Genomic DNA, 27,237 nt, shown 5'->3' with positions numbered 1-27,237 from the left:
GTCTTGCCAAGTCAAGGCAAACCAAGAGGCTGCCAATTGCCAGTGTCTTCACTTCTGTGTATCTTCCTCCCCATCCTGAGGAACAGCACAGCTGGTCAGGGATGCTGGCCCTTGAGCCACTCTGGTGTAGATGGCCTATGAGGCGGACCACACCATACCGCTTACCTACATAGGATTTGCCCTTTGGGGCGAAAAAGGTGATGACTTCTGCCCATGTGTTCTTCCAGTATATCGAGGAAATCAAACTGTAACTAAGTTAAATAAATTAGAGCTATAGGCCCTGAAAGAGCTGCCATTATTATCCAAACAGACCCTTTCGAAGCCCAGGAATCACCCTGTTCTTCCAAGGCTCCTCCTGATGTCTCCATGGAGAACTGCCCACATGCATTTCTGCCTTCTCCCTATACCTGGCTCTCACCACTTCAAGAACACCCATCACACAGACCACTATTTGTTCATGTGTCTGCCTCTCCTCAGGGCTGCAGGTTCCTCAGGAGCAGGGCACCCTCTGTCACTTCTATATCCAAAACACAATGCTGGACCCATGGTCGTTGGATTCAATGTGTCATCCCGTCAGTGCCAACCTTGGCTGCACACTGCAATCACTCGGCGAGATTTCCTTTTGTTTATTTCATCTGTAGATATTTGGCATGTAGTTATAAAATTCTTCAATGACTTCCTTCTTAAATCATAATCTTGCACACGGAAAACAGCAAATGATTTCAGGCGGAAGTTTAGCAGGAATGGTGCTCAGGCTTCTCCCTGCACCTGCTGACTCAGGCTCTCCAAGGGTGGCTCTCAGGACACTGGATTTTTCAAAGTGCTGCAGACACCAAGGCCTGGGATGCAGTGGTTGAGAATCACGGTCTAAGGTTTAACAGGTTTCTTTACAGCCACATGTAACCAACATGGGCCTTACAGAAACTTCATCTGGATGCACTGATGCTGCTGCTATTCTCAGGTTCAAAGACTCTTCTATTTTTATCTTGGAGGTTCAGATTATCATTGTGCTTGGTGGTTGGATCATGTGATTTCTCTCCAAGACACAAAACCCAACTCCAAGTATTGAAACCAGGGCATAATCGAAGCCCTGGCCTTCCAGAGACTTCTGGTAGAGCACATCACAGCCCATGCTCACACCCTCCTATCGGTCCGCGGGGAGAATGAACGTTTAGAGGCTTCTTATCAGCACACAATGGTTTCCATGGTCTTAAGCTATAAAGATTATAAGGATGATGACACTGCACCAGTCAGTTAACTAGGAGCTATAATGAATATGGACTGTTGACTGACATTTGGATCACATAGGGATGCAGGTGGATGGGAGAAGAGAAAGACAGCATCCAAGTGATAATGATGAAGTTTAAATAAGAGTCTCCTCATGTGCATCTAGATTTCAAAGGTGACCGCCAGCCCGCATTCCAGACTATGGAGTAGTCTAAGGATGCTGAAAACAAGAATGGCTGCCTCAGCCTTGGTTCCATCAGGGGAGCTGAGCACCTGGGGTACCATGGAGTATGGTGTTAGTTATAGGAGTACCACAGCTTTGGGGGAGAGCTTCGGGAGTGAAGGCATGCAAAGGGAAGGTGAGGAATCCAGCGATATTTTGCCTTGTGTCTGGTTTCCTTCACTTAGCATGTTTTTGAGATTCATCCCTGTTGTAGCAGGAATCAATGCTTTATTCTTTATATGGCTGAATAACAGCCCATAGTATGACTGGTCCAAGTTTTGCTTATCAGTTCCTCTATTGACGGACTTTCGGGCTGTTTCCACATTTTGGCTCTTACAAAAAGAACTACTATGAATATTCATGTTCATGTTTTAATATAGATATATAGGTTCAACCCTCTTGCATATGTATCTGGGAGTAGAACTATTAAATCATGTGAAAATTCTACGTTTAACTTTTTGAGAAACTGACCGATTTCTTTCCAAAGCATCTTGTACCACGTTACATTCTCACCATCAGGGTTTGCGTGTTTGTTCCTTCACATCCTTGCCGATGTCGGCGGTCTTTGATTGCAGTCATCCTAATGCCTGTGCAGTGGTATCTCCTTGTAGTTTTGTCCTGTATTCCCTAAGGACTAAGGATATTGGGCACCCTTTTGTGTGCATATTGGACATTGGTGTATCTTCTTTGGAGAAACATCTACTCATATCCATTGCTCATTTTAAAATGGAACTATTTGACTTTTTGTTACTGAGTTGTAGAAATTCTTTACATGTTCTAGATACCAGGTGCTTATCAGATAATGATCGGTAAATCTTTTTCTATTCTGTAGGTCTCTTCACTATATTGATAGGGTTCTTTGAAGTGTAATTTAAAAAACATGAATAAAATCTGGCTTATCTGTTTTATCTTTTATTGCTTGGGCTTTTAGTGTCCTATCTAAGAAACCATTGTTGGCCGGGCGCGGTGGCTCAAGCCTGTAATCTCAGCACTTTGAGAGGCCGAGGCAGATGGATCACGAGGTCAAGAGATCAAGACCATCCTGGTCAACATGGTGAAACCCCGTCTCTACTAAAAATACAAAAAAATTAGCTGGGCATGGTGGCGCGTGCCTGTAGTTCCAGCTACTCGGGAGGCTGAGGCAGGAGAATTGCTTGAACGTAGGAGGCAGAGGTTGCGGTGAGCCGAGATCGTGCCATTGCACTCCAGCCTGGGTAACAAGAGCGAAACTCCGTCTCAAAAAAAAAGAAAAGAAACCATTGTCTAATCCAAGGTAATAAAAATGTACTTGGCCCTCTATTTTCTTCTAGGAGTTCAAGTTTTAGCTCTTCCAAGCAGATTCTGCATTAACCTTCTTAGGCAGTATGAAGTAGAGGGTAACCAGTCATCAGGACGACCTGTTGAGAAGTCTATTGTTTCCCCCACTGAATTGTCTGGACACTCACTCTTACGGCTTTTATCCAAAAGACAGGCAATACGAATGCCAGTGAGGACACCAAGGAAAGGAACCCTTGTACACTGTTGGCTGGAATGTAAATGAGTGCAGCTGCTATAGAGAACAGTATGGAGGTTTCTGAATAAAAGTAAAAATAGAACTGTTATATGATCCAGCAATCCCGCTCCTGGGTATATATCCAAAAGAGAAATATCTGCATATGGAGGGAAATCTGCACTCCCACATTCACTGCGGCAGTAGGCACAATAGGCGAAATGTGGGATACGCTTAAGTGCCTGACAACGGATGAATGGATTTTTAAAATGTGGTACAGATACACAGTGGAGTACTATCCAGCCATAAAAAAAGAATGGAATCCTGTCATTTGCACCAAGATGGGTGAAACTGCAGGACGTTATGTTCAGTAAAATAAGCCAGGCACAGAACGACAAATATTGCATGTTCTCATTCATATGTGGGAGCTTAAAAATGAACTTCTAGAGACAGAGAGTAGAATGATGGTTGCCAGAGGCTGAGAAGGGCAGCGGGGAGAGGGTAATAAAGTGGGGACGATTGATGGATACAGAATACAGGTTGAGAGAATGAGTAAGATCTAACATGCAGTAGACAGTAGGGTGACCACAGTTAACAATTACATATTTTACAATTACTCAAAACATTGAGGTGATGGAAACCCCAATTATCCTCATTTGATCACACACTGCAGCCTGCATCAAAACATCACATGTACCTCATAAATATGTACACCATTACATATCCAGAATAATTTAAAACAAAAATGTAAAAAAGAAAATCAATTGACCATTGATTCGTGTTTATTTCTGCACTCTCAATTCTATTCCACTGATCCATTTATTCATGTGCCAATGCCATGCAGTTTTGATTACTGTAGCATTGCAGTAAGCTTTGAAATCAGGAAGTGTGAGCTCTCCAAATTGGCTCTTTTTCAAGATGGCTTTGGCTATTCTGGATCCCTTGCATTTCCCTGTAAATTTAAAAATCAGTTTGACAATTTCTGCAAAACTGATAGCTGGGATTCTGATAGAAACTGCATTGAATTTGTGATCAACCTGGAGAGTAATATTGCCATCTTGATAACATTAAGTCTAAGTCTGCCAATCCTAAAACATGGGATGTTTTTACATTTATTCAGATCTTCTTTCATTTCTTTCAACAGTATTTTGTAGTTTTCAGAGTAAAAGTCTTACTTTTTTTTGTTACATTTATTCTAAGGAATAAATCTAGTTCTTTTTGATGCTACTATAAATGAAATGCTTTTTTAAATTTCATTTTCAGTAGTTCATTATTCTGAAATAGAATGTTTGTTTCTTTGTATATTCTTTTTTTTTTTTTCCTGAGATGGAGTCTCACTCTGTTGCCCAGGCTAGAGTGCAGTGGTGCAAACCCAGCTCACTACAGTCTCTGCCTCCTGGGTTCAAGCAATTCTCCTGCCTCAGCCTCCTGAGTAGCTAGAATTACAGGTCTGTACCACCACACCCAGCTAATTTTGCATTTTTAGTAGAGACAGGGTTTCACCATGTTATCCAGGCTGGTCTAGAACTCCTGACCTCAGGTGACTCGACTTGCCCACCTCAGCCTCCCAAAGTGCTGGGATTACAGGCACGAGCCACCATGCCCAGTCTTCTTCAGGTCTTTTATGTTTTTAAATATAGAACGTCATGACATTGGCACATAGAGACAGTTTTACTTCTGTCTTTCCAGTCTGGATGCCTTTTCTTTTTCCTGCCTGATGTTTTGGCTGGAACCCCGGGTACAATGTTAAACAGAAACTGTAACAGCAGCTATACGTGTCCCACTCCTGATCATCCAAATTCTATCTTGCAGATAGTAGTGGGCAGTGCATTCGAAGGGTCTCCTTTATGGAGAATATAATTAAATCAGGAGATCATTCCATCAAAATAAAAACAAAAAATATTTAGATCCTCAAAGAATTTTAAATCGTACTGGGCCTGCCGAAACATGTAAGGGGACCAAGGAAGATTGTGAGCCACTGGTCCAAAGAATCCATTGGAAGCTTCTCTCATAAAGAACTGGTGCAGCCAAAAAGGTCACTGGCAAGTCCATACGAGGACAGCAGGGGTAAGCAGACTGCTGGAGGCAACCTGAAGTCGGGAGCAGGTGCAGCTGGGAGCCGGTACAACCCGTCCTTGAGAAAGAGCCAAGCACGGTAGGCAAGGAGGAACGGTGTGGGTCAGTGCCAGGTCCACAAGCTCCTGGCACAGGCACGGAGGTCAGCGTCAGCACGTCAGGGACAAAGCAGGAGCAGGATCACACTGAAAAGGCCCTGAATGGTTTAAAAAAGGTTCTCAAGTGCTTGTAGTTCTCAGGGAGTCCATCGGGCTGTTTGCAATTTTTATTCCAGCCAAAGATGTCACAGGAATAGTGCAGGGAGTAATCTCAGACTGGCTCTCACGCCACTGGAGACAAGCAGCCCGCTGACATTGCTGAGATATATGTGTTGCTGCTCGGTGCTGACCAAGGCAGGGCCGCCTGAGGCAAAATTCATGGACAGAATCAACGGGATTGAGATGCCCAAATTGCTCAATTGCACCCAAATCCATCAGCCTCAATGTTGCTGTATTTCAAGAAAAATGGAGGCTCCAGATGGCAAGTTGGGAAATTCATCTGACCCCTTTTGTTTCTAGCTAGAGTTCCTGCTCCTTATCAATGATAACTAATGTCCCTGCAGTGATGCCGTCTTTTCTTTGTCCACAGAGCACCTTGCCCATCACCTGCTGTTTGGCCACCACGGGGCAGTGCTATGGTCAAGAGGTGGGTCTTTGGAGCCAGACAATGCTGGCCTGAAATCTGAGCTCCACTCCTTACTCACTCTGCACCTTGAATGAGTCTTACTCAAAAGTAAGCCTTGGTTCCCTCATCTGAAAAACTGCTATTAGAACTAGAAGTGCTCCTGCGGCTGGGAGTTAAATGAGATAAGGTGACGAGGGCTTAGTACAGTGCCTGACAGAGAGTAATCACTAAAGAAAGGCTGAAGAGTGTGATGAATGAGTCCTCCCATGGGATGGAAAGGACAATCACTATTATCTTTATGAGATGAATGTAGATTTGGCATTTGGAACTTGGAGACTTTTCTAGAATTGCCTCTTGATACAAGACCAGAGCTAATTCTTAAGCCCTATTATCCTGATTTATCATCAATATTCTTCCCACTCCACTCTTCAGGATTTTGCTTTGTGATTAAATTGTTATTCAGCACTGATCAGCGGGTATGTCAAATCTAACACAACCACAGAGGCTCTCTACAAGGAGCTTCTGCTAGGATAAAATATATTATTCAATGTGGCAGCTGTAGAATGCATCATTATGCACTGGCTTAGGTCTCCGGGAGTCTCCCCACCCCTCACTGAATTCAGAGGTGCCAGGCCCCACCCACAAAGTCGTTCCTCTAAATACACTGCTAGGGACAATGAGGGTGTGGAAGGGCAAGAATTTGCTTTCCGTCGTCGGGGAGCCATCCTGGTGGCCAGGTGTTCTCTTCCCGGGTGGGGCAAGGGAAAGAAAGCCCGCCAGAGCTCCTGAGCACTGAAGAGCCAGTCTGGCTCCTATGACAAAAGCCAGGCACGAGAATTGCCTAGAGAATCACATCCATGACCAAAGCTGGTTCTTGGCTCAAAACCCAGTCTCTTTCACAGATAATCAGTGAAGGGACCTGACAAGGTGACGTAAGGGCATTCCTCCCCAAATCACCTCCCTTCTGAGCCTCCCACTCATGCTTACTCATCCATACTTGGTCTCCTCAGTTGGAATTCACTTGGGATTAGATCTTGAAGGAATAGCTGAAAAGTGAAAGTCCAGTGTAGACTATAAGCCTGTGGCTTCTCAGGCGTATTTTGGGGTCCATGACACATTTGCATACATAATGATTTTGGTGGTAAACATGTGGACGAAAGGGAACTTCCAGATTCTTTTGATTGCTTGTTGGCTTGAAAAGCATATTTTAGGATGCTGTAAAAAAAATCCGGTTTCTGTACTGTTCAGCTGGTGGCTCTTCAATAGAAGGATGCACATGAAATGAAGATTTCATGTGTGTGTGTATGTGTGCCCGCGTGTGTGTGTGTGTCTGTGTTTGTGTGTATGAGACAAGAAAGCACTGGGGAATTCTGAGCAGGGGAGTAGCATGATCAGACCTAAAGGTTTAAACAATTACTTTCACTTCTGTGTTGTGGACAGTGTATATAGTCTTTAGTTCTTATATAAAGCCTTGAAGGGCTTCTTGCCATGTTATGAGGTCTGTGAGATGCGGGCTGAGCTGAGACTGTGAGGAGGGAAGGACAGACTACTTGTGAGAGGTAAAGGCAAGCTGATGCCCCCATTACACACACATACACACACACACCATTATACACATACACACACACACCATTATACACATACAATCATTACACACACAATCATTATACACACACATACACACACAATCATTATACACACCCACACATCATACACAATCATTATACACAAACACCATACACACATAATCATTATACACACGTACACACAATTATACACACACAATCATTATACACACCCACACATCATACACAATCATTATACACACACAACCATACACACACATCATTATACACACACAATCATTATACACACATTATACACACAAGCATACACACACATTATACACACAATCATTATACACACATACACACAATTATACACACACAATCATACACACATACACACAATCATACACACTATCATACACACACATTATACACACACATACGCAATCATTATACACACCCACACATCATACACAATCATTATACACACACACCATACACACACATCATTATACACACACAATCATTATACACACATTATACACACAAGCATACACACACATTATACACACATACACACAATTATACACACACATCATTATACACACAATCATACACACATACACACAATCATATACACAATCATACACACACATTATACACACAATCATTATAAACACACACAATCATACACACACATATCATTATACAAACACATCATCATACACACACAATCATTACACACACAATTATTATACACACACAATCATACACACACATCATTATACACACACAATCATTATACACACAAGCATACACACACATTATCACACAATTATACACACACATTATTATACACACACAATCATACACACATACAATCATACACACACATTATACACACACAATTATACACACACAGCATTATACACACACAATAATTATACACACACATACACACACAATCATTATACACACCCACACATCATACACACACAATCATACACGCACATCATTATACACACATTATACACACACATACACACATACACAAGCATACACACATTATACACACACAATCATTATACATACATACACACACAATTATACACACACATCATTATACACACACAATCATTATACACACATACACACACAATCATTATACACACCCACACATCATACACACACAATCATACACGCACATCATTATACACACATTATACACACACAATCATACACACATACACAAGCATACACACACATTATACACACAATTATACACACACATTATTATACACACACAATCATTATACACACATACACACACAATTATACACACACATCATTATACACACACAATCATACACACAATCATACACACAATCATACACACACAATCATACACACACGCACAGCATATGAACACAGATATATATATGAGCATATAAAAATACATACATATCCCGGGGCATCAGCTTGCCTTTACATCTCACAAGCAGCCTGTCCTTCCCTCCTCACACTCTCAGCTCAGCCTCCATCTCACAGACATCGTGGTAACATGGCAGCAAGCCCCTGAAGGCTTTGTGCTATAGCAGTAAAGGGGCCATGCTTTCTTCAGCTTTCATTCTCGTCTCCTTTTTCCCCTCATCCTCTTCCTCTAGTGTGAGCATGGTGGGCGAGGGGAATGTCAAGGTGAGTTAGAAGAAGAACCAGGTGTATCATCATCTGTAACACCACTTAGCAGTTGGCATCCTGGTGTGAATACCTGCCCTTCCACCCTCGTCTAGCAGGAGTCACCCCGATAAGTACTGGCTGGGGTGGATGGGGGAGAGGGGACAACTGGAGAACACATGGAAGAGAAGGAATGGAGACAGAGGCACCTGCTGCCCATGGTAGAGACAGAGACACCTGCTGCCCACGGTGAAGACAGAGGCACCTGCTGTCCACGGTGGAGACAGAGATACCTGCTGTCCACGGTGGAGACAGAGACGCCTGCTGCCCACGGTGGAGACAGAGACGCCTGCTGCCCATGGTGAAGACAGAGGCACCTGATGCCCATGGTCTGGGGACCAGCCCTGTGGGTCTGGATTCTTGGTCTTCAATTGTGTGATCTGGGACTCTCTAAGGCACTCCAGGATAACAGCCTTGAAAAGACCCTCCGTATGTATTTGTGGATAAAAATCTTGTTTTTGGCAGGAAGAATCACAACCTTCATCGACCTGGGTGGGACAAATGGCACTGAGATCTGAACTGAAAAGAGAAAAGTTTGACTTGTAAAAGCTATGCGGTCACAGATTTTCTGTGTTTTATTTGGAAACATTCAACATGTTTTCACTCAATAAGTAGTTGTTAAGAGGCCCTGACATCCTGGTTACTGCAGAGAAAATTTTAACGTTTGAAGAAAGTTGGTTTCTAGTTGTAGGAACAGGCAACGAAGTATATATAACATTAATACATAATATTTAATATCATATGTATAATATCTAGCTATCTATACATTTTTTTGAGATGGAGTCATGCTCTGTCACCCATGCTGGAGTGCAGTGGCGTGATCTCGGCTCACTGTAACCTCTGCCTCTCAGGTTCAAGCAATTCTCCTGCCTCAGCCTCCCCAGTTGCTGGGATACAGACATGTGTCACCATGTCCAGCTAGTTTTTAGTAGAGACAGGGTTTCACCATGCTGACCAGGCTGGTCTCGAACTTCTAGCCTCAGGTGATCCATCCTCCTGGTCCTCCCAAAGTGCTTGAGATTACAGGTGTGAGCCACCATGCACAGCCAATAATATCAATATTTTAAAATACTAAATATTATATGTACAATGTTAATTTGTCATTAATAATAAGGGGTAAAATCAATCAATCAAACGGGGTAAACATTCAGAGCACTGTTCTCCAATAGAACTGCCTGAATTGATGGAAACGTTCTATGATCGACACTGTTCACATAGCCACTAGCCCCATGCCACGCAGGCTGGAGTCAACAGTTTAAATCTGATACATTTTTCAAGCCAGTTGGTAAATGCAGCCATCTTTGAAATTAGCTGTGCTGTCAGTATTTACACTGTGGGAATTGGCAAGTGCTACAAACTAGAACTTTGTTCTTTAAACTGGCTGACTATTAAACAGTCAGTTACCAAACGTTGATCAGCAACGCCACTGTGTGTGTGGTCACCGCCACCTGAAATGTGGCTATTGCAAGAGAAGAACTGTGCTTTAACGTTTGATTTTAATTAATTTTAATGGAAGCAGCCACACATGGCTCATGAGTACTGCATTGACTGTAGATCTAGAAGAGGAGGCCAGTTGCATCTATTTTAGGTAGAGCTGTCTGGGGAGGGTTATCCAATGATGTAAGATCTGAACAGGGACGTGAATGATGGGAGAGACTGAGCCCTGGGGCTATCTGGAGAAAGTACTCCAGGCAGAAAGGACAGTGTGTGTCAAGGTCCTGGGGTAGAAACCTTCCTGGTTTATTCACACGCTGGCCAGGGAGTGAGTGTGGCTACACAGAGAAGTCAGGTGCAGAGCTGTAGGGTAGGCAGTGGGGCTGGGGTCCTTACATGAGGTGGGACCATGTGAGGACCTGCTATCCACGACACAGACTGGAGCTTTGCTCGCCTCAGTGAGGCAAGAAAGCACCAGGGAATTCTGAGTAGCGGAGTAGTAACACAGGAGTTATTAAGAATATATATATATATATAATTAAATATATATATAAAATTATTAAGAATATATATATATATATATATATATATATATATATATACATAAAATTAAAAAAATAATTTTTAGGCAGATAGTAAGGGTAAAGGTTCCCAGTGGAAATTTTCCTGTGATAAAAAACAACCCCCAAACCTTCTCTTTTCTAATGGAAAAGGCCACTTGAAGGGGCAGGCTGGCAAGCTCTGATATGCAAATACAAGCCATTAGACACCAGGTCCACCTTTCTTCTCGCCTTTGCCCCAACAGAAGCCTGGGAACATGGCCACCCCCACAAATCCCTACGTGCAGAACATCATGGCACCCTGCATCTGCACATTAAAAGGCTAGGGTGAATACCCTTTATTTCTTTTTTTTTGCCTGATTGCTCTGGCTAGAACTTCCAATGATATATTGAATAGGAGCAGTGAGAGAGGGCATCCTTGTCTCTGATTTCAAAGGGAATTCTTCCAGTTTTTGCCCAGTCAGTATGATATTGGTTGTAGGTTTGTCATATATAGCTTTTATCATTTATGATACGTTCCATCAATACCTAGTTTATTGAGAGTTTTTAGCATGAAGGGCTGTTGAATTTTGTCGAAGGCCTTCTCTGCATCTATTGAGATAATCATGTGGTTTTTGTCTTTGGTTCCATTTATGTGATGGATTACATTTATGGATTTGCGTATGTTGAACCAGCCTTGCATCCCTGGGATGAAGCCTACTTGATTGTGATGGATAAGCTTCTTGATGTGCTAGCAATATATTTGCCAGTATTTTATTGAAGATTTTTGCATTAACATTCATCATGGATATTGGCCTGAAGTTTTCTTTTTTAGTTGAGTCTCTGCCTGGTTTTGGTATCAGGATGATTTTGGTCTCATAAAATGAGTTAGGGAAGAGTCACTCCTTTTGTATTGTTTGATACAGTTTCAGAAGAAATGGAATGAGCTCCTCTTGGTACATCTGGTAGAATTCATAGCCAAGACAATCCTAAGCAAAAAGAACAAAGCCAGAGGCATCACACTGCCAGACTTCAAACTATACTACAAGGCTACAGTAATCAAAACAGCATGGTACTTGTACCAAAACAGAGACATAGACCAATGGAACAGAACAGAGGCCCCAGAAGAAACACCACACATTTACAACAATCTGATCTTTGACAAACCTGGCAAAAACAAGCAATGGAGAAAGGACTCCATGTTTAATAAAAGGTGTTGGGAAAACTGGCTAGCAATGTGCAGAAAGCAGAAACTGGACCCCTACCTGTCACCTCACACGAAAATTAACTCCAGATGGATTAAAGATTTAAACTTAAAACCTAACACCATAAAAACACTAGAGGAAAACGTAGGCAAAACCATCCAGGACATAGGCATAGGCAAGGATTTCATGACTAAAACACCAAAAGCATTGGCAACAAAAGCCAAAATAGACAAATGGGATCTAATTAAACTTAAGAGCTTCTGCACAGCAAAAGAAACCATCATTAGAGTCAACCAGCAACCAACAGAATAGGAAAACATTTTTGCAATCCACCCATCTGACAAAGGACTAATATCCAGAATGTACAAAGAACTAAAACAGATATACAAGAAAAAAACAAACAATCCCATTCAAAAGTGGCTGAAGGATATGAACAGACACTTTTCAAAAGAAGACATATATGAGGCCAAAAAACATGAAAAAATGCTCATCATCACTGGTCATTAGAGAAATGCAAATCAAAGCCACATTGAGATACCATCTCACGCCAGTTAGAATGGCGATCATTAAAAAATCTGGAGACAACAGATGCTGGAGAGGATGTGGAGAAAAAGGAACACTTTTACACTCTTGGTGGGAGTGTAAATTAGTTCAACCATTGTGAAAGACAGTGTGACAATTTCTCAAGAATCTAGAAATAAAAATTCCATTTGGCCCAGCAATCCCATTACTACGTATATATCCAAAGAACTAAAAATTGTTCTACTATAAAGACACATGCACACGTATGTTCATTGCAGCCCTGTGTACAATAGCAAAGATCAGGAACCAACCCAAATGCCCATCAATGATAGACTGGACAAAGAAAATGTGGTACATATACACCATGGAATACTATACAGCCATAAAAAATGATGAGTTCGTGTCCTTTGTAGGGACTTGGATAAATCTGGAAACCATCATTCTCAGCAAACTGACACAAGAACAGAAAGCCAAACACTGCATGTTCTCAGTCACAAGTGGGTGTTGAACAACGAGAACACGTGGACTCAGGGAGGGAAGCATCACACTCTTGGGGCAGTTTGGGGGGGTGGGGGAGAGACAATGGGGGGTGGGGAGGGCAGGGAGAGTGGGGAGGGAAAACATGGGGAGAAATGTCAGATATAGTATGCACCTAAAGTTAAATAAATAAAATTTTAAATAAAGGCTAGGGTGGGAGGGTCAGGTTTTTTTCATCGGCTACATAAGTGACACGTCTGGTCAAACCAATCCCCTAAGCCCTATGGGAATCAGGCAGCGCCTCCTCCAGCCTCCACATCTTAGCAGCCACTTTTCTGCTGCACAAGGGGTTTTCTCTTTGTTCAAATCCAGCCCCTGCCGTGTCTGTACAGGGACCTGTTTTCTTCTTCCTTCCTTCTTTCTTGCCCATTAAACTTTTCACTCCTTAAAACCACTCCACGTGTGCCCATGTCAATAATCCTGTCGGTGGGAGACCAAGCACTCTAGTGTTCCTCCCGTCACTGGAGCCATATCAGTAGCATGACTGGACGTAAAGGTTTAAACAATCACTTTCACTTCTGTGTTGTAGACACTGCAAGCGGAAAGGGATGGGGTGGGACTTGTAGGGAGACCAGTTAAAAGGCTTTTCAGCTTTTTTCTAGAGAGCCTCAAACTAGAAATGACCTGCATGTCTATTAATAGGTGACTGGATTTTCAAACTGTGATATATCCACGTGGTAGAATTCTACTCGGCAACAAAAAGAAATGAACTCAGACACACGCAGGGCAAGGACAGGTCTCAACATCATGCTGAATAAAGGAGACCCACACAAAAGGGAGCAGACCGTATGATCCCACGGGTACGAAGTTCCCGGACTGGCAAAACGGACCTATGGAGATGGCAAGGCTGTTCCTTGACCATGAAGGGGCACCAGGGAGCTTCCAAGGGTGACTGGAACACTCTAGGTTTTGATGGTCAGTCCTTGAAACTGATTACATGGGGCACTGAGGATCTATGCCTCTCACTGTGTGTGCCTGTGTATGCATGCACATATACATGCATGCGTGTGCGCACACACACACACACACACACACACAATTTATATGTATAAAAGACTATACCAAACTCCAGAGAGAGACCAAAGTAGCTCACTCTTGGGCGACTGGTGTAAAATTGCTAAGAATGGTTAGCGTGTCAGATTACGGTCAAGTTCTTCATGTGAGAAGCTAGGACAAAATAGTGAAGTTGGTCTGGGAAGAGGGTGAGCAAGTGCCAGCTAAACAGTTGCTTGAAGGGCCTGAATAGAACAAGGAGGATGGGTGAGGAAGAGCAGGAAGCAAACCTCGCTGAGCTCCCTGGAACCAGATACCAGCCCTGTGCGGGGCATGCTGCCATAGCATAGCAGGGAGCTACAGAATGAGCAATACCACGTGAGATCCCTGCATGCCAATCACACCAGAAAGTCCCTCAGTCAGCGGCTGGGTTTCCGCAGCACCCCGGCGCCCCTTTCCCGCTTTGCTGTCCCGCCCTCGCTCTCAAATGGGCTGAGCTAGTAAGTTTCTAGAATAAAGTAGCAACTGACAGCCTTAGGATCATTATGATGTCTTGACATTCTTTCTTTCTTGAATTTCACACTAGTAGCAGCACTAAAAGTGCAGAAGTGTGTGTGTGAGCACACGCACGCGCACACGCACAAACACAGTTAGAAGCATCTAAAAACACATTCTTAAAGATCTGCAGTAATTTCCATAGTTGTTGCAAATTCTCTGCCAAGACTCGGTTGAGGTGACGTTGGCAACGAGGTATAATGGTCACCAGAACTTCCCCAGGACGGCCTGAGCTGAGAGGCTGGCCCTGTCAAAAGCTCTCCTCCCACAGTGTAATCTACTTGTCATTGTTTCTTCAAAGCGAAAAATAGAGAGAAGGCATGTTGTCAAGGAAACAGCATTTTTTCCAGAAGCAGTAAGTCTTTCCGAAGTCTTGGTGACCCACACATGACAGGGCAGGGCTGTGAAAAGCCCCTGAGGCTGACTGTCTGGGAGGGAGGGGTCTGCTGGGTGGGACGGTCCTTTGCCTCTTAGCTGGTAGATTGTCCTTGGGCTAATTTCCTCCCAAACCATTTTCACTCCTGTGCCCAGTTTCATGTGTTCTCTTAATTACTTCTCCTACTACTGAGAAAGGTTAGGTTCCCCTGGCTCTTGCCTCACTCACCACATGTCCATCTTGGAGATAGGAATGTCTAGAGAATGCTGTCACTTCTCAAAGTTAAAGTCACCAAGGGCTCTGAATAAAGGTGGCAAGGATCTTCCAAACAGTAATGCTTCAGTGTAAGACTCTGAAAAGGTAACAAGCAGATGTGCCTACAAACGTGTCCCCACCCAGCCAAGAACCTGACAGTAATCCTGATGGCATTCTAGGTCCAGAAGGTGTCGCCGAGTAGACCACAACGTCTCTGTGAACTATTGCATTGTCGCATTTCTAAAATCAAATCCACGCACATCACGTCAGACCCCGTCTCCTAAATGTGAGCAGAAATCTCTGACCACCCAGGGAGAAGCCATTTTTTACGGACTGGACATCTCAGTGTCTAACCTTGAGGCGTTACGAGCTGTAAACATGACATACGGCTGCCACAAAAGGAAAGGTGGATGCAAAGCAGACCAGGAGGAGCAGGAAGAATGGAAAGGCGCTTTGCTGTCCCTCAGAAACCTCCGTGCTCTCCGTCAGCTCAGTGTTCGTGTCCAGCGGTATGGCTGGAAGGACAGGGGTAGAATGCTTCTGCGGCACCTTCTTACGGCCCGAGACTTGAGGCCTTGCATCCCAGAGCGCAGTCCCTCAACCCGGGCACTTCTGACGCTGGGGGTGGATGAAGCTTTGCTGTGGTGGGCTGTCCTGTGTTTTCTGGGGTGTTTTGCAGCATCCTGGCCTCCACCCACTAGATGACAGCAGCACCCCCACGCCCCAGCAGTGGCAACCAAAAATGCCTGCAGACACTGCCACATTCCTTCGGGCAAGGGCTGGGGGAAATATCCCCTTCGAATTAAGAACCACTTAAGAGTTAAAAGGGAGCCTGGGTGCGGTGGATCATGCTTGTAATCCCAGCACTTTGGAAGGTCCAGGTGGTGCCTGCAATCCCAGCTACTCAGGAGGCTGAGGCAGCAGAATCGCTTGAACCTGCAAGGCAGAGGTGAGCAGAGATTGCACTACTGCACTCCAGCCTGGGCAACGGAGCGAGACTTCGTCTCAAAATAAAAGAAAATGGAACGTTAGTTCAGCATTACTCTTGAAGCCTGGGTCCCTCTTCCAGCATCCTTCCAGATGGCCTACAGTCTCTGCTCACACTTTTTGAAGACATTTTTATTTTTAAGAAAGCCTGTTTCTTGGGCTGCTCACCTCTGCTTGTTAAGAAAGCCTTCCTCTAATTCCCTCCCCTCCCCTCCTTTCCTCTCCTTCCCTTTTCCTTTCCTCTTCCTTCCTTCCCTTCCTCTCTCCCTCCCTCCTTCCCTCCCTCCTTCCTTCCCTCCTTCCCTCTCCCACCTCCTTCCTTATTTTTTTGAGGCAGGATCTTACTCTGTCACCCAGGCTGGAGTTCAGAGGCATGATCACAGCTCACTGCAGCCTTGAACTCCTGGGCTCAAGCGATACTCCTGCCTCAGCCTCCCAAGTAGCTGGGACTACAGGCATGCACTACCATGCTCAGCCAGTTTTTAAGACTTTTTGTAGAGGTGGAGTCTCACTATGCTGCCCAGGAGGGTCATGAATCCCCCGGGCTCAAGCTATCTTCCCACCTTGGCCTCCCAAAGTGCTGGGATTACAGATGTGAGCTGCCACACTGCCAAAACGTGTTTCTTTAATTCAACTGAACTCTTCTTCCTTGGAATGTTTCCATGCAGCTGTTTTCCTTCCTTTGTCACGGCCCTTTTAATATGAGAGTTCGGCCATTCTATCTCCCACGAGAAGAGACACAACAATGAAAAGTAAGATGTTCATGGGAGACAGAGATCTGGGAGGGAGATTCAGCCAGAATGCAGAAATGGACATATCATCATGTATGGGACATGGGAGGCCCCAAAGATTCTACCTGCCTATGACGTCAACTCCTAGAAAATCCACCCGCTGGACACCTGCTACCCTCCTTCCTCTCACTGGAGACCTTCCCTGGAGCTGCGGGGACCTTCCTCCCCCACATTTCATTCTGCCCCATTCCAAGTTCACAACCTCGGCCAGTTCTGTGATCTGATAAAACCTCTCACCGCTTTTCAAGATGAAAGCAGCTTAGAATGGCTTTCCCTTAGGTCTCTCCATTTGAAAGGAATGACTTGAGACCAGTGATGGCTTCATCCTCCGGCACTGGCAAACGCGTAACAACTCTCTGAACGGTGGGAAAACAAAGCCCAGCTCTGCGGTGTTTGCTGGTTTCTGTGGTGCAAATGCTCGTCAGTCTAAGTATTATTACATATATTTATTACTTTTGTTTACAGATTTATATTACATGGAAGCGTAATGACAATGAAACCGGTGGCACTTGTGTATAACATCATCCCTAATTTATATTACATGGAAGCGTAATGACAATGAAACACGTGGCACTTGTGTATAACATCATCCCTAATTTATATTACATGGACGTGTAATGACAATGAAACACGTGGCACTTGTGTATAACATCATCCCTAATTTATATTACATGGAAGCGTAATGACAATGAAACACGTGGCACTTGTGTATAACATCATCCCTAATTTATATTACATGGACGTGTAATGACAATGAAACACGTGGCACTTGTGTATAACATCATCCCTAATTTATATTACATGGAAGCGTAATGACAATGAAACACGTGGCACTTGTGTATAACATCATCCCTAATTTATATTACATGGAAGCGTAATGACAATGCAACAACGTTGCACTTGTGTATCACATCATCCCTAATTTATATTACATGGACGTGTAATGACAATGAAACACGTGGCACTTGTGTATAACATCATCCCTAATTTATATTACATGGAAGCGTAATGACAATGAAACACGTGGCACTTGTGTATAACATCATCCCTAATTTATATTACATGGACGTGTAATGACAATGAAACACGTGGCACTTGTGTATAACATCATCCCTAATTTATATTACATGGAAGCGTAATGACAATGAAACACGTGGCACTTGTGTATAACATCATCCCTAATTTATATTACATGGAAGCGTAATGACAATGCAACAACGTTGCACTTGTGTATCACATCATCCCTAATTTATATTACATGGACGTGTAATGACAATGAAACACGTGGCACTTGTGTATAACATCATCCCTAATTTATATTACATGGAAGCGTAATGACAATGAAACACGTGGCACTTGTGTATAACATCATCCCTAATTTATATTACATGGAAGCGTAATGACAATGAAACACGTGGCACTTGTGTATAACATCATCCCTAATTTATATTACATGGAAGCGTAATGACAATGAAACACGTGGCACTTGTGTATAACATCATCCCTAATTTATATTACATGGAAGCGTAATGACAATGAAACACGTGGCACTTGTGTATAACATCATCCCTAATTTATATTACATGGAAGCGTAATGACAATGCAACAACGTTGCACTTGTGTATCACATCATCCCTAATTTATATTACATGGACGTGTAATGACAATGAAACACGTGGCACTTGTGTATAACATCATCCCTAATTTATATTACATGGAAGCGTAATGACAATGAAACACGTGGCACTTGTGTATAACATCATCCCTAATTTATATTACATGGAAGCGTAATGACAATGAAACACGTGGCACTTGTGTATAACATCATCCCTAATTTATATTACATGGAAGCGTAATGACAATGAAACACGTGGCACTTGTGTATAACATCATCCCTAATTTATATTACATGGAAGCGTAATGACAATGAAACACGTGGCACTTGTGTATAACATCATCCCTAATTTATATTACATGGAAGCGTAATGACAATGCAACAACGTTGCACTTGTGTATCACATCATCCCTAATTTATATTACATGGACGTGTAATGACAATGAAACACGTGGCACTTGTGTATAACATCATCCCTAATTTATATTACATGGAAGCGTAATGACAATGAAACACGTGGCACTTGTGTATAACATCATCCCTAATTTATATTACATGGAAGCGTAATGACAATGAAACACGTGGCACTTGTGTATAACATCATCCCTAATTTATATTACATGGAAGCGTAATGACAATGAAACACGTGGCACTTGTGTATAACATCATCCCTAATTTATATTACATGGAAGCGTAATGACAATGAAACACGTGGCACTTGTGTATAACATCATCCCTAATTTATATTACATGGAAGCGTAATGACAATGCAACAACGTTGCACTTGTGTATCACATCATCCCTAATTTATATTACATGGACGTGTAATGACAATGAAACACGTGGCACTTGTGTATAACATCATCCCTAATTTATATTACATGGAAGCGTAATGACAATGAAACACGTGGCACTTGTGTATAACATCATCCCTAATTTATATTACATGGAAGCGTAATGACAATGAAACACGTGGCACTTGTGTATAACATCATCCCTAATTTATATTACATGGAAGCGTAATGACAATGAAACACGTGGCACTTGTGTATAACATCATCCCTAATTTATATTACATGGAAGCGTAATGACAATGAAACACGTGGCACTTGTGTATCACATCATCCCTAATTTATATTACATGGAAGCGTAATGACAATGAAACACGTGGCACTTGTGTATAACATCATCCCTAATTTATATTACATGGACATGTAATGACAATGCAACAACGTGGCACTTGTGTATCACATCATCCCTAATTTATATTACATGGACGTGTAATGACAATGCAACAACGTGGCACTTGTGTATAACATCATCCCTAATTTATATTACATGGAAGCGTAATGACAATGCAACAACGTTGCACTTGTGTATCACATCATCCCTAATTTATATTACATGGACGTGTAATGACAATGCAACAACGTGGCACTTGTGTATAACATCATCCCTAATTAATATTACATGGACGTGTAATGACAATGCAACAACGTGGCACTTGTGTATCACATCATCCCTAATTTATATTACATGGACGTGTAATGACAATGCAACAACGTGGCACTTGTGTATAACATCATCCCTAATTAATATTACATGGAAGCGTAATGACAATGAAACACGTGGCACTTGTGTATAACATCATCCCTAATTTATATTACATGGATGTGTAATGACAATGCAACACGTGGCACTTGTGTATAACATCATCCCTAATTTATATTACATGGAAGCGTAATGACAATGAAACACGTGGCACTTGTGTATAACATCATCCCTAATTTATATTACATGGAAGCGTAATGACAATGCAACACGTGGCACTTGTGTATAACATCATCCCTAATTTATATTACATGGAAGCGTAATGACAATGAAACACGTTGCACTTGTGTATAACATCATCCCTAATTTATATTACATGGATGTGTAATGACAATGAAACACGTGGCACTTGTGTATAACATCATCCCTAATTTATATTACATGGATGTGTAATGACAATGCAACAACGTGGCACTTGTGTATAACATCATCCCTAATTTATATTACATGGACGTGTAATGACAATGCAACAACATTGCACTTGTGTATCACATCATCTCTGACGGTGGCTGTGTTTAAACCCACTCGCTCCATTCCTGGACAGTTTCCCACAGCGCTCTGAAGAGCCAGTTCCACCGATGTCCATACACCATTGCTCTGGTTCACAGCAACGTATTTAGCAGACACCTGTACAAAGTTTGCTCTCGGCAGGCTCTGCGGTAAACACTTTATCCTGATCTTTATAGCAACTGCATTTTACAAGCAGGGATACTGAGGCACAGAGAGGTAAGAAGCTTGACAACCACTACAGAGTTGGAATGCTGGAGCAAGGACATGAACCTGGGAAACGCAGGGGGTATGCTGCAGTAACTGCGAGGTGCGGGAGAATCTTCTGGAACCCCGGAGCCCCTCAAAGACTCACAAGTGATTACCCAGGGGCGCCATGGCCCCTTCTGCTGCTTGTCTTCTGCCTCTTGAGCAAGCTTCCTTCCTTCCTTCTCCCCTCCCTCCTGCCTTCCACTCCCCTCCCCCTCCCCTCCTTCTCCCCACTCCCTGCCTTCTCCCCTCCCCCACCTTCTCTCTCTCTCTCTCTCTCTCTCGTTCTGAGATAGGGTCTCTGTTGCTCACGCCGGAGTGCAGTGGCATAATCACAGCTCACTGCAACCTCCTACCTCAGCCTCCCAAGCAGCAGGGACTACAGGTGTGTGCTACCATGCCTGGCTAATCTTTTAATTTAATTTTCATTTTTAGCAGAGATTGGGTCTTGCTCAATTGCCCAGGCTGCTCTCCAACTCCTGCCCAGGACTGCTGGGCTCAAGTGATGTCCTGCCTCAACCTCCCAAAGTGCCACAATGACAAGCACAAGCCACCGCGCCTGGCCAGCAAGCATTCTTTATTTTATTTTTGGCTCTTACTCACATACACACCCATCTGCCCACTCATCCAGGGATGTGCTGGGCTCTTGCTCGGTGCAAGGCTTGGTGCTGGGAGATAAGCATCCATGGGAGACTCACGGGCAGGAGGGGAGAGCGGATTCTGGGTGGCTCCAGGTGTGGAGCTGGGACTTTGGGAAGAGGCAGAAGAAGGAGACAAAGGGCCCTCACACGGGAAACTTTCCACATGCTCCAGGCTTCGGCAAAGGCTTCTCAGCAGCTTTGCAAGGGCTGGTGCCGTCTTACACTCATTTCCTCACGAGGAAACAGGCTCCACCAGGTCAAGCAGACTGCTTCCAGCTCCGAGGTTGGGAAGGCAGGGACCACCAAGCCCCACTCCCCTTCCTCTGAAGGAGGCCAAGGCGGCTCAACGCAGTTCCGCATCTGGCACCAAACCATGGAGGCCACGTGGAAGGTTCTGAGCATCCCTTTTTGGGAAGGCAGGATTCAGAATCTGGTTCCAGAGTCTGCCTGCCGGGGTGGGGTCTGCGCTTTGACGCTCACTCCCTGTACGGCTCGGAGCCATGAACTGGACACTGTCAGGCCTCAGCTTCCTCATCCACAGGGCGGCAGGTTGTGAGCGTGCTTATGGTGATGAGGCAGATTCTAGGGGGTGACGCTGGAAAAGCACTTGGCCCTGGGGTTGGGGAGCTGTGAGTGCCCTGGAAGATTTCCTGCTCTCTCTGGACAGCAGAGAGGTGAAGAGCTGTGGCCCCAAAGCCATCAGCCTGGTGGACATCCTGTCCCAATTCCTGATATGTGTGCAACCTCGGTCACACTTCCCAGTCTTCCTATGCCTTGTTTTCTACAATGAATAAACAGCATTAGGGCTGTAGAAGGGATTGAGTGACCTGATGCACGCTGAGTGAGCCACACCTAGCACCTGCGCAACCTCAGAAGGGGTCACAGCCGCTGCCGTGACGGGTCGGGTGGAAATACAGACCCGACTCCAGCAATGATACGTTTCATCAGGACAAAAGCCGAACAGACCATGCACAGGCCTGGATTCCAGAGCAACTCACGTGCACCTGCTCATTCCTGTCTTCAGTTACATTGATTCAACGCCTACCATGAGCCAGAGACCGTGCGAGGAGCCGGGAACAGTGTGAGGAGCTGGGGAACGGCAGAGGCTCCACCCCCGCCCTCTCTGAGCCGACAGGGAAACTCTATTGACAAATCCTTTCCAAGCGGCTGGATCCTTTTTGGTGAAGGACGGGCTGGAAGGCGATGCAGGCCTTCGCGCTCTTCTGCTCAGATAATTTCTAGGGACTGCAGCGAGGCTTCGCAGCTTCTCCCTCTGAGCTTCTGTGCCCCTCGCACCAGCGTGGCCCCAGGAGTAGGCTGTTCAGGTCTCACGGTCGCACTCCTGATTGGGATGACACATCTATACCCTAAATGCTAATAAGTGGGAAACCTGAGAATTCCCAAAATTCAGCTCTGACGTGGTCCTCACAGAGGAGAGCTGTTCTTTCCCTTCAGTCCCAAGAAAGCCCCAGGGTGCTTTGGTAACTGGGGCTCCAGCGTCAGAAAAGGGGGGGCAGCCAGACACCCCAGCTCCCGCATGGGCTGGCCCTGCCGGAACTGGGCGTTGTCACTACCTGGCAACCCTGCGGTAGCTGGCGGAGACCCCTGACGTATCTCTGACTCCTGGCACAAGCTGAGAGGCTCACTGCTGTCTACTTTAGCTTAAGAAACACAGAGGTTTTGGATTCAGTGAGGAAGGTCCACGTGGAACAGGCACAGAAGCCGAATGTATCACATTGACTGGGCCCTATGGTCCATGAATTCAAGGAGAAAGGTCAAAGAGATTTCGTCTGTGTTTGTGAGGCAGGGCCTCACTTTGTCGCCTGAGCTAGAGCGCAGTGGCTCAATCGTATCTCACCACAGCCTTGAATTCCTGGCCTCAAGCAATCACTGCACCTCAGCTTCCAGAGTAGCTGGGGCCACGGGCATGCACCATCACACCCAGCTAATTTTGAACTTATCTGTAGAGATGCTTTCCCACTACGTTGCCCAGGCTGCTCTCAAACTCCTGGGCTCAAGCAGTCTTCCCACATCAGCCTCGCAAACTGCTGAGATTACAGGCATGAGCCACCATGCCTGGTCAAAAACAAGATTTTTCCCCCTATGATTTACCACCAAAATTGTCCACATTCCTCAAAGAATCATTTTTACGTGAGGCACTGTGGTGAGCGCCCAGTCGGTACTAATCCTGCCTGTTCTCACAGTGTTCACACGAGATGGATACTGTTATCATCACCACCATTCCCATTATCTGGAAGAGGAAACTAAGGCTCAGTGGAGTTAAGAAGCTGGCTCAAGGTCACATCACAGATAAGCAGCGGAGCTGGGCCCGGGTCCGCCTCGGCTGGGGGTTGGCAAACGATTCCTCTAAAGGGCCACAGAGTAAATGGTTTTGATTTCTCCGGCCAGGCAGTCTCTTGCAACTGCTCAATATTGCCGCTGGAGTGTGAAGACAGCTGTGGCCAAAATATAAGCAAATGAACAAAACGGGGCTCGGATACATTTTATCAACAGACACTGCAGTGCGAATTTTGTATGATTTGCACTTGTCACAAAACTTTTTATTTATCTTCCCCAGTGGTTTTAAAATATAAAAACTACAGGCCATCTCCCTGGCTATGCGAAAGCAGGCGACCTGCCAGACTGGGCCTGCGGGCTGTTGTTTGCCAAGCCCTACCCTTTTCTTTCTTTAACTTTGCAATTCAGGGGTGAAAGTCCAGGTTTGTCACATAGGTAAACGTGGGTCATGAGGCTTTGTTGTGCAGAATATTTCACCCCCAGGTATGAAGCCTGGTATCCATTAGTCGTTCTTCCTGATCCTGTCCCTCCTCCCACACTCCACCCTCTGGAACGCCCCAGTATCTGCTGTCCCCCTCTAGCTGTCCATGTGTTCTCATTTAGCTCCCACTTACAAGTGAGAATGTGCAGTGCTTGGTTTTTGTTCCCGCTTTAGTTTGCTAAGGATAATGGGTTCTAGCTCCATCCATGTCCTTCCAAAGACAGATGTCATTCTTACCCACCCCTACTCTTAGGCCGCCTATATGTATGTCGATGCTGAATGACTTGGTTTGACTTGTCCAGCACTGTCATAGGCCAGCCTTATGAGGTCTCTCTCTTAACTTTTTATGATGGAAATTTGCAAATGCACACAAAAGAGTAGAGAATGGTGCCATATATCCTTAACGTACTGGCCCCCAACCATGGCAGTTGGGCGGCGTTGTGAGACCGCTCAGCATAAGTCGGGAGTGTTGTAGACAGGATTCGACGAGCAGATGCGTCTGAGTTCTTGTAGCGTCTCTCTGGCATGCAAATAATTTAGGAGGCTTATGTGCCCTTGCTGTGACTCCGGCAATGCTGTGTTGAGAAGGACTGAAGCCTGAAGGATTGTCTTCTCACCTTCCAGTTAGCTACAAGATGGGACAGGTGTCATCTTAAAACAACGAAACGCCTAAGCACTTTCCCAGTGCTTAGGATTCCCAGTGCTTCGATTAGAAGCAGAGGCTGGATAGGATTTAAATACTCTCCTCTCTACCCATGGGAAAAGAAAGCCTGGGATAAGAATCCAGCCAACACAATTCCTCACGTTCTTTGGGCCAACAATCTCGGATGGAATTCCTTCCTGAAAGGAGGCCATCCTGACTCCCACTCCTCTGCTCAGCCTTGATGGCCTCCTGATGCTAAGAAGAGGCAGAAGCGAGCCTTTGCTGGCTTGCCACAGTGATTCATTCTGTTTAAGAACTATAAGTGCTTAGAGATTTAAAAAAATTAAAAAAAAAAAAAAACAACAATCAGTGTTTTTCAATAAACAGCTGATGGCTAAATTGAAGATGGAAATGCAGTCACAGTCATCTGGAATGAGCATTCATGAAGCGTCTGTCCGCACGTGGGATGGGCTTTAGAGGAAATGAGGCATGACCTACTTTTTTACAGTAGAGATGCATCACCTGTTTGGGTTTTGGTAGAGTCTGCAAACTGTTGCAACTTTAAAACTAAGTGCTCGCAGACCTAGGGACTTGAGCTTGTAGGACTACGGAATGGCTTACGTCCTAGTAAGAAAACGCATTTGTCTTCTTGTGCCACCATGTTCTTCTCCGGATAAGGCACGGCTTTAATCAGCCAGCTGTTAAGAACACGCGTTCTCACCCAATTTTCATCATGGAGAGACCAAGACCAAGTTTCACTCTACAGGGCCTTATCAGTAAGATGGTGCCTGCCCATCCTAATATATTCTATTAGTTGTCTTAATTCTTATGCCATTCTGGAGCCCGGAAAGGGCGTTTGCAGTCCCCTTCTGGCGGAGGGGGTGTCCAATTTCATCTCTGGGCTGAGCTTTGGCTAACAGAACACAATGGAAATGATCCTTCTGCTTCCAAGCTTTGGCCTCATGCTGGGGGGGGGGGGCTCTGCTTATTCTTTCCTTTTCTGCTATTGCTACAAGGAAGACGTTCGTAGGCTAGCTTGGTGGCCCAGGACGAAGGTGAGGTATTCACAGTGCAGGGTCCATCTACCCAGCTGATGTGTGAGTGAGTCCAGCCATGATTAGCAGTAAGGCTAGCAGAATTCCAGACCAGCCCATGCCAAGTCAGCCAGCCCATTCCCTCTCCCAGGGACCCTTCGCAATAGAGAGAAATCACAAATGAATGCTGTTTTAGGCCCCTGAGTTTAGGGGTGCTCTGTTACCCAGCAGTAACTAATATGTCAACTCACCTTAAATCAAACTGTAAGCAGAAAGCTATTTCTTTTTTTCTGGAAAAAAATAATTGTGATATATTCTAAATCCAAGTGAAAGTGAGATTTTATTCTATGTGCAGATTCTGTTTATGAGTATTTATGTGGATAATTGAGGCTTTCCTACGGAACGCGAGAAGTTTAATAAAATTCTTTGCTTAGGAAATATAGTCGGCAAACATGAATATCCAAATGCTGCTCAAATCCAGCCAAACATCAATCTGAAGATCCCTTCCTTCTGCCCGACCGCCACGGATCAAACATTTACTGGTCAGGGAGTGAGGCCCAAATATTTTTGCAAAACTCCCTAAATGTCTGCTTGCCTCATGCTCCAGGATGCTAAGATCTAAATAGTTAAAATGTAGTAGAGATTTTAGCAGATTCTGTGTTGTTTTTTCTTCTGACACTAAATGCATTTCGCAGTCCCCATCAATATCAGATCAGACAGGATGCTTTTTACTAGATGACTTTATGATGTAGACAGGAAATGCTGCACTTCCAGGCTGGAGGCAGCTGCAAGCCATGTGAGAAACGTTCTTTTCTTCACCCTTTCTCTCCCATTACGATCTCCCAGAGTCATTAAGCCCCATCCTGTGGCCTTGCTTGATTTTACATTGTATGGGCTTTGAAATGTGACGACGTCTCCCCAACCTTTCTCTCCGCACGGCCACGTGCACGCCACAACGCTCTCTCCACTTTGCAGGGAAGGAGA

General features: G+C 44.5%; 1 protein-coding gene across 1 annotated transcript in view; it reads right to left on the bottom strand.

Annotated features, from left to right (window-relative positions):
• TMEM132C (transmembrane protein 132C) overlaps positions 1–27,237 on the bottom strand; it is a 446,814-nt gene that overhangs the window by 209,908 nt on the left and 209,669 nt on the right. The gene's annotated exons all lie outside the window — the stretch shown is intronic.

Source organism: Callithrix jacchus, chromosome 9 (genome assembly GCF_049354715.1).
Source record: "Callithrix jacchus isolate 240 chromosome 9, calJac240_pri, whole genome shotgun sequence".
NCBI classification, from domain to species: Eukaryota; Metazoa; Chordata; class Mammalia; order Primates; family Cebidae; genus Callithrix; species Callithrix jacchus.
The sequence above is the reverse complement of the archived record's forward strand: the minus strand, read 5'-3'. Positions and strand labels throughout refer to the sequence as shown.